Below are 13,113 nucleotides of genomic sequence, written 5' to 3' on the forward strand. Positions count from 1 at the left end.
GGAATCCTGTATGGATTTGGGGAGGGAGACATCGAGGGCCTCAGACTTCGCTGCATTGATTTTAAAATTTGACCATGTAACAAAGTGATCTATTTCAGCCATAACAGCAGGGATGGATATATGTTATTGAGTGATATATACTAGGACATCATCAGCAAATAGAGAGCACTTGTACTCGGTGCCTCCCATCTCAATCCACCTAATATTGGGGTTATGGCGAATTGATGAGAGCAGGTGCTCCGTCACTAGGATGTATAAGAGAGGGGACAGAGGACATCCCTGCCTTGTCCCATTGGTGATTATGAAAGGTGATGAAAATGTTCTGATGCGCCCCCTGGACCTTGGGACACCAGGAGCCTGACCCTTTTTGGTGGATGCTGGTGGTTGTAGTCTCCGTGGCGGTGACCCGGTTCCGTTTCTCAGGGCAGTCAAACCAGTTGCGGAACTATTTATGTGGTTTTGATGTTTAAATGTCCGACTACGCCACCCATGGATTGCCGTCAGAGTGAACCGCCGCTGCAGGGCAGACCACTGAGGCTGGTGTTGTGGGTGCAGCAGAGCATGGGAGGAGCATAGCCTCAGGGCTGTGTATGCGGAGGATGGGGGTGATGGTGCAGGGCAGCAGCAGTAACGACACGTAGTCAGTGATGCAGTCCAGGGCCTTTACTCACAGTTCTTATTAGCCAGACCACTTCTGCAGGTAATGGCTGCCCACGTTGTACTGTGCTCACCAGGTGAGGGGCTCAGACAACTCCCAGATAACTTTGGAGCACTTCACAGGACCCCCTTTGAGTGTCCTTTGTCTGGCCTTTCTTACCAACGCTTCTGTCCGGCTGCCTCGGGCCTCCTCTTGGTAAACTTGGCGTCAGTTTCCCTGACCCTATGTGGTGCCTTCCTAGCGGGTGTAGCGAGGGGCTGCGCCACATAAAATGTCACAGCCTCCGGTTTGTAGCTGAGGGTCGTTTCCATCCTCCACTAGTTTCGGGGACCGGTCTGGGTGAGGTGCAATACCTCTGTAGCAACCGAGCACTCGGGGTACTAGAGTTCCATTTATCTTCAGCCTAGGTGACGTATTGCGATACAGGGCCGTGATTTTGGCTATAAAAGGGTCCCCTAGACCCCTACCCCAAGTTTTTTAAGAGAATAATATATGGCTTGCCAGGAGACTCTATGGAATGCTTTCTCAGCATCCAACGAGAGTATCTAATTACAAATTTTTAACTGCATCTAGCCCAGGAAATACTTTGTGCCTAGTAGCAGTGTCTGCTAGTCAGCGGATTATCCAAACTGTTAAGCAAGCTACACCACCTGTAGTTTGGACACTTAATTTTTTCAAAGGAAATGCTTCAGGACCCCGGGATACTCAGTGAAGAGCATCAGGAGGCACCCCAAGGCATAGGGGCTGGGACTGGCGGTAGGACGCCTTGCGGTGGACCGCCGAGCTCGATCCTTATAAAAGCTTTTTAACTGCAGCAGCTTTAGTGGACGCTACTGGAGCTGGAATTACGCGGCTGCTGGCATGAGACTTGCTCTCCAATAGATCCTTGTAAAAGGATTTAAAGTGTATTCATTCAAATTAGAGAGACAATTTAAATTAAAAAGCTTAGACCTGCCTCCACCACAGGGGGGCTCGCTCGACCCACCAGCGGACAGGCACCAGTATTGGGAGAGGGGGGCTGGCCGTCAGGGTCCACCGTGGCTCTGGCACAAACCCGGCGACACAGAGGTCGCACGGGCAGGAACGGACTGGCCGTGTCGGCTTCTCACTTTTTGGGTTTTAGAAGGGCATGACATGCCTATATCTGTGTCTCCCCCTCCTGTTACTCCTCCACCTCTTTTCTTTTCGCATGACTATATGTACTTGTCACTTTTCCATGTGTTAGTTATGTCTTCTGAGCAGTTTGTCAGCTTTTGGACACCTTTGAAGGTGTTTTCTATGTGTTTCTATGTGTTTTTGTTTGCCTGCCATTGGTTTTAACGGTGTTCGACGGTGTTCGACGAACAGTTCGACGAACAGTTCGGTGAACACACGGGTGTTCGACGAACCGAACCGAACCGAACACTACTCGGGTGGCTCAACACTAGTCTGCAGTTGCAGCTGGATGGCCTCCAGCCAGAGAATGGTGTTGCCCAAATCCTTAATAAAGTCATGGACACAACCTGGATGTCTCCTGTAACCGTGCAATACTAGATAGCGAGGGGTGAGGAATGAAGGAATATCATAGTTTTACCTGTATGTCTTTACTTTATACATTTCATTTACTTTTGATTATTTATTAGTGATTTTACCCAACCTCTTAATATTTTCTTATACTTTATAACCACAATTTTTATTAAGCAGAAGTCCAGCTATTGTTGAATACCAGAGGCCATGATTACCGGAGTGACATAAGGGTGCTGATTCATTAAGACTGGCGTTGTACACATCAGATCAAGGGGTGTGGTGGAGTAGAATGCACCAAATTAATTTAGAGGAGCATGCCATTTAATGAATTTTGTGCATCTACTCAGTGGCATACGCTTTGTCAGAGTAGCATTTCTGGCATAAGCAATGGGATAACCCTTAAAGAATTTGGCACCTCGCTCCATCCCCCCCATGATGTAAACTCTTTGGCAGAACAGGTTAGTAGTGGTGAAAATTGCCAAAAGTCAAAATTTATATGCAATTTTGCTACTTTTCAAGTGTTTCTTTACGTCCTGGCATAAACACTTTGATGTATCAGATCCATAGTGTTCAATTTATTTTACATATTTGATTTTGTTATCATTTAGATGTAATGATAGATTTTTATTTTATTTTATAGGGAATTATAATTTAATCATAGAATCATAGAATCATAGAATCATAGAATGGTAGAGTTGGAAGGGACCTCCTGGGTCATCTGGTCCAACCCCCTGCTCAAAGCAGGATTCACTAGATCATCTCAGACAGATGTCTGTCCAGCCTCTGTTTGAAGACGTCCATTGAAGGGGGACTCACCACCTCTCGTGGCAGCCTGTTCCACTCATTAATCACCCTAACTGTCAAAAAGTTTTTTCTAATATCTAATCTGTGTCTCCTCCCATTTAGTTTCATCCCATTGCTTCTAGTCTTTCCTTGTGCAAATGAGAATAAAGATGATCCTTCTACAATGTGACAGCCCTTGACATATTTGTAGACAGCTATTAAGTCTCCTCTCAGTCTTCTTTTTTGCAAGCTAAACATTCCCAAATCCTGCAACCGTTCCTCATAGGACATGGTTTGCAGACCAGTCACCATTCTGGTCGCTCTTCTCTGAACTTGCTCCAGTTTGTCTATGTCTTTTTTAAAATGTGGTGCCCAAAACTGTACACAGTATTCCAGATGAGGTCTGACCAAAGAGGAGTAAAGACCGATAATGACTTCACGTGATCTAGACTGTATGCTTCTGTTAATACATCCCAGAATTGTATTTGCCTTTTTTGCTGCTGCATCACACTGTTGACTCATGTTCAGTCTATGATCTATTAGTATACCTAAGTCTTTTTCACATGTACTGTTGCTTAGCTCTATTCCTCCCATTCTGTATATGCTTTTTTCATTTTTATTGCCCAGATGTAGTACTTTGCATTTTTCCCTGTTAAAAACCATTCTGTTGGTTGCTGCCCACTGCTCCAGTTTATTTAGGTCTTTTTGAATCCTCTCTCTCTCTTCTCTAGTATTAGCTATCCCTCCTAGCTTTGTGTCATCAGCAAATTTAATCAGTTTACCCTCAATTCCTTCATCTAAATCATTGATAAAGATGTTGAACAATACAGGTCCCAGGACGGAGCCCTGTGGTACCCCACTTGAGACATTCATCCAGCTGGATGTGAAGCCATTTACAACCACCCTTTGAGTCCGATCACTAAGCCAGTTATGAATCCACCTAACAGTTGCCTGGTCCATTGCATACTTGGTCATTTTTTCAATAAGGATGATGTGAGATACTTTGTCAAATGCTTTGCTGAAGTCAAGATATACTATATCTACAGCATTTCCCTGATCCACCCAGTCAGTGATTCTGTCATAGAAGGAAATTAAGTTAGTCTGACATGACTTGTTAGTTACAAACCCATGCTGACTCTGGTTAATCACTTCATTCTTATCCATGTACTTACATACATGTTGTTTAATAATTTGTTCAAAGATCTTTCCTGGTATAGAAGTCAGACTCACCGGCCTATAGTTCCCTGGGTCCACCTTCTTCCCCTTTTTGAAGATAGGAACAACATTTGCTCTTCTCCAGTCTTCTGGGACTTCTCCTGTTCTCCAAGAATTTTCAAAGATTATGGAGAGTGGTTCTAAAATTTCTTCTACAATCTCCTTCAGTACTCTGGGGTGTAATTCATCTGGACCTGGAGACTTGAACTCATTTATGTTAGCTAAATATTCCCTCACAATCTTTCTGTTTACTGATAACTTGGATTCCTCTTTTCCTTTAAAAGGACAGTGAACATCAGTTGATGTTACATTTTCTTTCTGAGAGAAAACAGATGCAAAATAGGAATTAAAAAGTTCGGCCTTCTCAACATCCTCTCTTACCATTTCTCCATTTTCATCCTGTAAAAATCCTATAGCATCTTTGACTTTTCTTTTACTTTTGACATACCCCCAAAATCCTTTTTTATTGCTTTTAACATCTCTTGCAAGCCTTAATTCATTGTCAGCTTTAGCTAACCTGATACGTGCCCTGCAGGATCTGCAGACTGCATTATAATCTTCTTTAGATATGCCTCCCTCTTTCCATTTAATAAACATTTCTTTCTTTCTTTTTAGCATGTGTTTAAGTTCTGTGTTCATCCATCCTGGTTTCCTTAAATGCTTCCCATTCTTCCTACTTTTCGGGATTGTTAACGATTGTGCTTTGAGAATCTCATTTTTAAAAATTTCCCATCCTTCCTGGACATTTTTGTCCTTAAGGACATCCAGCCATTGGATCCCTCCTATTCTCTTTCTGAGTCTCTTAAAATCTGCCTTTCTAAAATCTAACCTTGAAGTTTGAGTCTTCACATGTCTTCCTCCTCTAGTTATCCAAAATTCTATAATAGCATGATCGCTGCCTCCTAGGGTCCCAGCCACCTTTACCTCCTCAACCATTTCCTCCCTGTTTATAAGAATTAGATCCAAAGTAGCAGATCCCCTTGTTTTCTCCCCTACCTTTTGGAAGATAAAGTTGTCAGCAAGAGAGGATAAGAATTTGCTTGACCTGTTAGTTTTACTTGAGAGAGATTCCCAACAAATGTCTGGATAGTTGAAATCTCCCATGACCACTACGTCATATTTTTTGGAGAACTTGGTCATTTGATACATAAAGAGTTCATCCATATCTTCAGCTTGCCCAGGTGGCCTGTAGTAAATGCCTACAATGGTGTCCTTTCCGTTGTTCTCTCCTTGTATTCTTACCCAAACAGTTTCCACAGAACTCCCAGTCTCTGAAGCTTCAATCTCTGTGCAGATATACGCTTTTCTAACATACAATGCAACACCTCCTCCTCGTTTATCAAGTCTGTTTCTTGCAAATAAGTTGTATCCTTTTAGCCTTTTATTCCAATCATGTGTATCGTCCCACCAAGTTTCAGTCATTCCAATGACATCATATTCCTTTTCCTGCATTAGTAGTTCCAATTCTCCTTGTTTGTTGCCCATGCTTTGTGCATTTGTATAAAAACATTTTAGTTTGTGATTGGTTTCTCTTCCTCCCATATTTTTATTATTTAGATTTTTTTGTCTTTGTTCTTCTTTTCCACTTCCAGTAGCAGAGATCTCAATAGTATTTGTCAGCTGTATGGCTTTTTCTGGCCTTTTGCTTCCCTTCCCACATTGTTCTAGTTTAAAGCTCTTCTGATGAGTGTAGCAAGGCGACTTCCAAATACATGTTTTCCAGTCTTCGTAAGGTGCACCCCATCTCTAGCAAGTAGTCCATCGTATAGGTAATTCATTCCGTGATCCAGAAATCCAAATCCTTGTTGACGGCACCATCGACGTAGCCAGTTGTTCACCTGTAGAATCTTATTCCACCTCATTGTTCCATGGCCATCCACTGGGAGGATGGATGAGAAGACCACCTGCACTCCCAATTCTTTCACTTTCTTGCCTAAGTCTTCAAAGTCACTGCAGATGGTTTCCAGGTCCTTTCTTGCGGTGTCATTTGTCCCCACATGTATTAGCAGGAATGGGTAGTGATCTGTAGGTCTGAAGATTCTTGATATCCTGTCAGACACATCTTTAATTTTTGCTCCTGGAAGACAGCACATTTCTCTTGAGGTTTTGTCTGGTCTGCAGATAGCGGCCTCTGTTCCTCTTAACAGGGAATCCCCCATGACCACCACTCTCCGTTTTTTCTTCACAACATTCTTCTTTCTCCATCCAGGAGGATTCTGAGGGCTTACAAGGTTATTCATTGCTGGCAAAGTCTTATCTTGCTGTATTTCTTCATGGTTCTCCTGTGTGAGAGCCTGGTACTGGTTCCTGAGCAGTATGGGTGCTGAATGCCTCTCGATCCTCCTGCTTCTGTGGGTCACATGCTTCCATTCCTCTGTTTCGTCAGGTGCAGTTCGAATTTCTTCTCTTTCTGAATCATGAAGAGATAATTCTGCTCTGTCTAAGAACTCTTCACCTTCCTTAATGATTTTCAAGGTAGTTAACCTCTCTTCTAGATTTCGCAACTTTTCCTCCAACAGGGACACAAGCTTGCATTTCTGGCATGTGAAGTCTGGCTTTTCCACTGGCAAGTCTGTGAACATGTAGCAGGATATGCAGCTCACCAAATGGCTCCTGGACTCTTCCATGTTCTTATTGTTAATGTTCTGAAAACAGTGAAAAAAGCTTAAAAAAAAAGCTTCAAAATGCGCGCGCCGGTAGGCGCGCGGTTTACCGATGTCCTCTTTTCAGCTCCAACAGCCAAAATCCAGTGTTCTTTGAGCTCGCGGAGACTCTTCACTTACCCCAAAATGCAGTGGGAATATGCAAATTATCTCCTCAGGACTCCTCCCCTGGTTTACTGATGTCCTCTTTTCAGCTCCAACAGCCAAAATCCAGTGTTCTTTGAGCTCGCGGAGACTCTTCACTTACCCCAAAATGCAGTGGGAATATGCAAATTATCTCCTCAGGACTCCTCCCCTGGTTTACCGATGTCCTCTTTTCAGCTCCAACAGCCAAAATCCAGTGTTCTTTGAGCTCGCGGAGACTCTTCACTTACCCCAAAATGCAGTGGGAATATGCAAATTATCTCCTCAGGACTCCTCCCCTGGTTTTAATCTCTTAAAATACCCAGCCGCCTATGTTTGATAGCTTAGAATACAATTTCTATTTTTTTTTTAGGTTTTTACAATATGCTTAGTAAAAATAAGGGTCAGTAAGACATCCATGAAACTGTGATAAAAAGTCCTACGCAGATATTATGAACCAATACTTACTGAGAATTGCCCATTTCTCAACCTAATGTCTATTATTGGGGCAAACTGAACATATGGGGACCCCAACAATTTTAAGAATGAATCGGTTTCGATGCTGATTTTCGAGAGATAAAGAAGATATGTACAGCTTCTCTACCTGAGTGAATGTGAGCTATAAAAAAGTCAAGAGTGCTTCATAACTCCTGATTTTAACTCATAGCTTGCTTTCTTCTGAGACATAGAAGAGTTAGACGAAAAGTGAGCTGTGCTTTTGGAGCAAGTCGATTCTTCAATGATTATGATAAAAGGTTTTTTTTCACAATACAAATTTACATTTGTTTTTTTCACTTGTTAAAGACACCGGTATAATGTTGAAATGCAATGTGAATTAGAAACCCTTTTATCATCATTGTTGATGAATCGATTTACTTCAGCAACACAGCCTACATAATGTATTTCATCCAACTGGATCCAATATTTCCTGGAGGATGGGGCAGCAGCAGCTGTTTTTTTCCTGCTTATATAGGAGTCGTGCCTGTCACAACTCCACCAGGTTAGCGTTACCAGCACTCTCCTACTTTCCCTCCATAGGGTATCACCCTATTGTGCGCTCTGTTTCCCACATCTAGATTTATTTATAGAAGATTTAGAGATAGTTATATCATGCTATCTCAGTATGAATATCATCATTAAAACCTGTTTATTCTCAGCATTAGTAAGAGCAGAGGTGTAGTTAAGCTGGTCATGCAAATTATATAGCTGTCGTCTAAACGATTGTTCAGCTGATGGCGATCTCCCCCGATTGCCAAATACACAAGAGCACTCAGTGGAGTTGTGTGCTCCTGTGTCCTGTATAAGATTGCTGCTGCCAGGCTCCCAGCCAAACAAATGAATCAGCCATTGAAGTTACAATATACGGATCCTTCTCTTCCCTGACATCATCTCTCTGGGAACAGTAAGGAAATGGTCATCTGATCTTGACAAAATAAGGGAGTTGGGGCAACTTTATCTAATGTGTATGGGGCCCTTAATTCCTTCCTCTACCTGGAATAAACATTAATTTGCTGACTTACTACTGGTTGGCTTGTTGACCTAGCATCCCTGAGCCTTTCTCAGCAGCCTCCTTCCTTAGCTATGCGCCAAGTGTAGGTCCTAGCGGCCAGCCACTGATATCACACCAATGATGTGTTTGATTGACGTGTTGTGGACTTTATATAGATCAAGTTTTCACATGCAATAAGCCTTCCCACTATATTGTGAAGACAAGGCATCATTCATGTAGACCAACACTCCAGGAAGCAAGATTTCAAGATCAATAATAATTTTACTGCATTGATAATGACCAGGTATTCATGTCTGACCTTAGTATGCCTCCATCCTGCTTGGAATGGGCTACGGAGAAGAGAATAGAGTTAAGCTGTTTAACAAAAAAAAATCCATAAATAGGCCTAAGGGAAGTTTCAATGAAAAAGACAGTATAATACGTCTCTTAAAGATGGTTCTTGAAAAGAGAAAACTAAGGGGGTATAAAAAGAAGACGACAATTAAAATGAATCAGTATTATCATTGCGTGCTTATTTACATAAACAAAACACACCCCTAGCGAGTTAATGAATATCATTATGGGAGAACTTTGCCCAAATCATAATATTCATGGACTCATTATCGGTTTGCTGCCATTTGTTTTAACCGCCAGGAAAAAGACTATTTTGCTTCTGTGTACAAGAGGTTGAATCTGTTTGACAAAAGAGGGTAATTTTTAAAACAGGATGCCAGAATTGCCAAAAAAACACCCAGAACACTTGGAAAACTGTCTTAAGTCTATTTCGCAGTAAGTAAACTTCCTTCTCATTTCACTCCTGTCCAAATTCAGGATTTATAAATTCAAAATAAACATGAAAGGAAATATTACAATTTACGAAATATTCATTAGTACTTACTACACATGCACATAGCAATGTTGTGTGTATACAACCTATCTAGTAGCAAATTGGGTGCACAAATGCACTCTAGGTGCATCAATAAGCAAAGATTTTGGGGAAACAAGCTTGTAACGTCTGTGTGCTTCCGTGTGAAGTTAGAGGCACTGTGAAGTCCTAAGGCAAGCTGTGGGCACCAAATTATGTATCCTGGACCACACAGATCCAGAAAACAGTCTCACTTAAGCTCATTAATCAGTCTTTTCTACCATCCATTAGGAAATTCATGGGGAAAAAAAATATTTTATACCTTTATTGAAAATTTTAACTTTTGATAAGAATTTCCTGAAAATAATAATTTTAATTTACACTAAGAATATACTATACATTGCTTTCTTTGAGGGCTCACTGACGTGTGCAATCAAATTATAATTACAGTCTGCCACTTAAAGTTTTTAAAGTGAGCGGAAACCAAAATTTCTTTAGCCAATGAGAACATTACAACACCACATAAATCCTGTGATCCAGTACTATGTACTGTATGTTGTGAAATGGTTAGGGGTAGAACAATCTGTGGCTAATGAGAACATTATAGCACTTAGTCGATCTTGTCAAGGGGATGAGAATTTATACAGTAAATCAGATCACAAGAATGACAGTATTTATTGGGACAGCTTAGAATAGAAATATACAGGGTTTTGTTACATTTCTGAGATTTAAGCATCCTAGAGTATATCCTCATTGATTAAATGTGTTGAGTGCACAACAATAACAAAGATTATAAAACAATTAATAGTGAATGTGCTCAGAATCCCTTCCTAAAATGATCCCAAGGAGCCACAGTCCAGTACTGTAAGGTACACTCATTACTGGTCAAGTAACTTGTCTAAACACAAAAGCAATATAAATCAAGCAAAATTCAAATAAAAAGACAATAAGATTATATAATATAGCAAGGCAAGCAATCATAAGTAGAGATCATCAAATCAATCCAAAGCGAATCAACTTAGTCAATTTCATGAAATTCACAAGTCCTGGCGAATTGCATTAATTTGCTATTCTATTCAAGCAGATTGCAAAAAAATGTTGGGCACCATGTCACACATTGCTGAAGATTGCCTCAGCCAAAGAGTGGTCTTGTAGAAAACCTGTACAGATGAATCTGTCAAGCAAAAACAAGACAAGTCACCATTCTCTTCAAAGTTGCAGCAAAAAACGAAAATGAAGCTTGTCACACTCCCAAAGAAAATTTCAGAAATAACATAGCATCTTTCGCAGACTAAGGACTTAACTTAAAAGATTTGGAATCAGCAATCAAATAAGTCCATTTCCAAGTTGTTCGATTTCCAAAACATATATTTTTAAATACAGAAAAATCTTTTTATATCTGGTGTTGGGGTGGACACGGATGATTAATATAAATGAGGTGAAGTTCAAAGCTAGCCACGCCCCAGAAAAAGTCGCATTGATGAAACTCTAGTCAGGCTTTATTTACATGATGTTTTCTATGGATCTTTTGTAAGTACAATAAAATACCTTAAGAAAAGAAGTTCTGGATCGCAGTACTTCACTATTGTTGGGTTTTTAGGCCTATGTGCTCTACGTTCGTTTTAGGAAGATAAGAAGGCAGAGCTGAATCATTTTATCCCCATGAGAAGTGTGATAGAAGAAAGTATCACTTGTTCTGAGAATCCAGCAATATCCAGTAAGTGGACTTACCAAGGGTTTGTGCACACGGTCAGTACTGGCAGAGCTTTGAACACAGCATACTCTATGCTGCATTCAAAGTGCTGCACGCAGGTGAATTCGCATGTGTTCATTGAGCCATGCGGATTCACCGCATCTTAAACATTGTATTGATATAATTTCTCTTGTTGAGACTAGTGTCTCCGCAAGAGAAATAGACATGCTGTGATCTGTAAAGACGTCCCGCATGTCCGTGTCTGCTGGTGATCCGCAGAAGCACCGAGATGCATAATGGGCATGGGATTTCTGGCTGCTGCAGTTTGCACACAGCGCAAGTGAGGTGCATCAAATTTGTAGCGATTACTGATTGTATGCACATACCCTTAGTCTGAGCAAGAAGCTACATTATTTGTGCAGGGAGTCGTCTCATATGAGGTAAGCATGGCCGTGCAGGCTTTCCCATAATGACTTGCAGCTATTACATCACATGGTCTATCCAAGCCAAAGGAGGGGGGGCATGAATATAACTATAAAAGATTAGGCATGTAAAGTATTGGCCATTTTAAGTTTTATAGTCTAGGTATTGGAGGAAGGTCAAAGTACACAGCTCATCATAAGCGAAATAGACAGAAAGGCCCAAACCAGAGTAAAGTGTACTACTGCAGTGCTGAAGAACATAGAAAATGAGAGTGGTAGTCTCAGTCTGTGAATAATAATCCTTCTCTCAAGTGAAACCAAGGTGCAGGACCTGCAGAGTCTCTGTCACTATGACTTGATTGATCTGTGATATATTGCAGACTGTAACATACCTGGCGGCGTCCTTGCATGGTGGTCCATCTCCCACTGTGCAAGAGGGCGCACTTGATCTCCTGTCCAGAATGTCTCTCTGGCTTCCCTCCATGCTGTCTGTTTGTGTCTGTTTCTGCTGCTTAAGGGCGGCGCCCGATCACTTCCTGCCTTTTGTACCTGCTGTGGGTCACACCCCTTGTGCGTCCTCAGCCTATTGCTGTCTGTCACTTGGTATATAGCTCAGCAGCTCCCTTCTATCCCTGCCTGAGCATAGTGTTTCCTTCAGTGTGTGCTTGCACTCTGAAGGTGCCAGGTCCCGTCTCTTGTCTCCTGCTTTTTGTATCAGTTCCCGTGTCTGAACTGAGTCCTGTATGTCTCCTGCTTTGCGGTATCAGCTCCCGTGTCTGAACTGTGTCCTGTATGTCTCCTGCTTTGCGGTATCAGCTCCCGTGTCTGAACTGAGTCCTGTATGTCTCCTGCTTTGCGGTTTCAGCTCCCGTGTCTGAACTGAGTCCTGTATGTCTCCTGCTTTGCGGTATCAGCTCCCGTGTCTGAACTGTGTCCTTTTTGTGTTCTCTGGTCTGTCCTGTCTGAACACGCTCCTTGCCTGTTCGTTCCGCCTTCTAGTGGCCGATTTCCTAGACCCGCTCCTGCGTCTGGTCTGTCCTGTCTGAACACGCTCCTTGCCTGTTCGTCCCGCCTCTCTGGGGGCCATATTCCCAGACCCGCTCCTGTATCCCTCTGCAGTGTCGGTCTCCTCCGTACACTCAGTTCCAGTCTGAACTCTCTCCTGTCCTTTACCTGTTTTGCCTCTATGTCCGTTCCCTTCCTTTTTCTGCAGAGTCTGAACTCGTACCTAACTCCTGCTTGTTGTCTCTGCAAGTACTGTGTGAGTATCTGGCTCTGTCTTTCCCTTCCTGTCTGTTCCGTGTGAACAGAGCCCTGTCCTCCCTGCTCAGCCTTGTCTGCATACCAGTCGTGCCTGCCTATACCCACCAGTCTGTGTGCCAGCCTACCAGCCTGTTCCTGTATTCCCCTGTGTGGGTCAACAGCCGTGTCCGGGGTCTGTCCTGGAGTAGCACCTGGTCCCTCTGCTCGGTTCCTCCTTGGTGCACTGGCGTCGTATGCCGTCGTGCGACCCTGGTCGGATCGGGTGAATACTTAGTCACGCCCCTCCAGGCATTCACTCTCCGGCACGGTCCAGTGGAATCACTACAATCACACGCACATGCCGCTTAGCCCGGGCGTGTGCATAACAGCATGCTCAGGCCATAGTTCCCGTTGAGCCCCACGGCCTTCGCTCTTTGAGAAGTTTTTCCAGCGA

The sequence above is a fragment of the Phyllobates terribilis genome, unplaced genomic scaffold (assembly GCF_046119375.1).
Source record: "Phyllobates terribilis strain yellow unplaced genomic scaffold, ASM4611937v1 Scaffold_13__5_contigs__length_258822181, whole genome shotgun sequence".
Lineage (NCBI taxonomy): Eukaryota > Metazoa > Chordata > Amphibia > Anura > Dendrobatidae > Phyllobates > Phyllobates terribilis.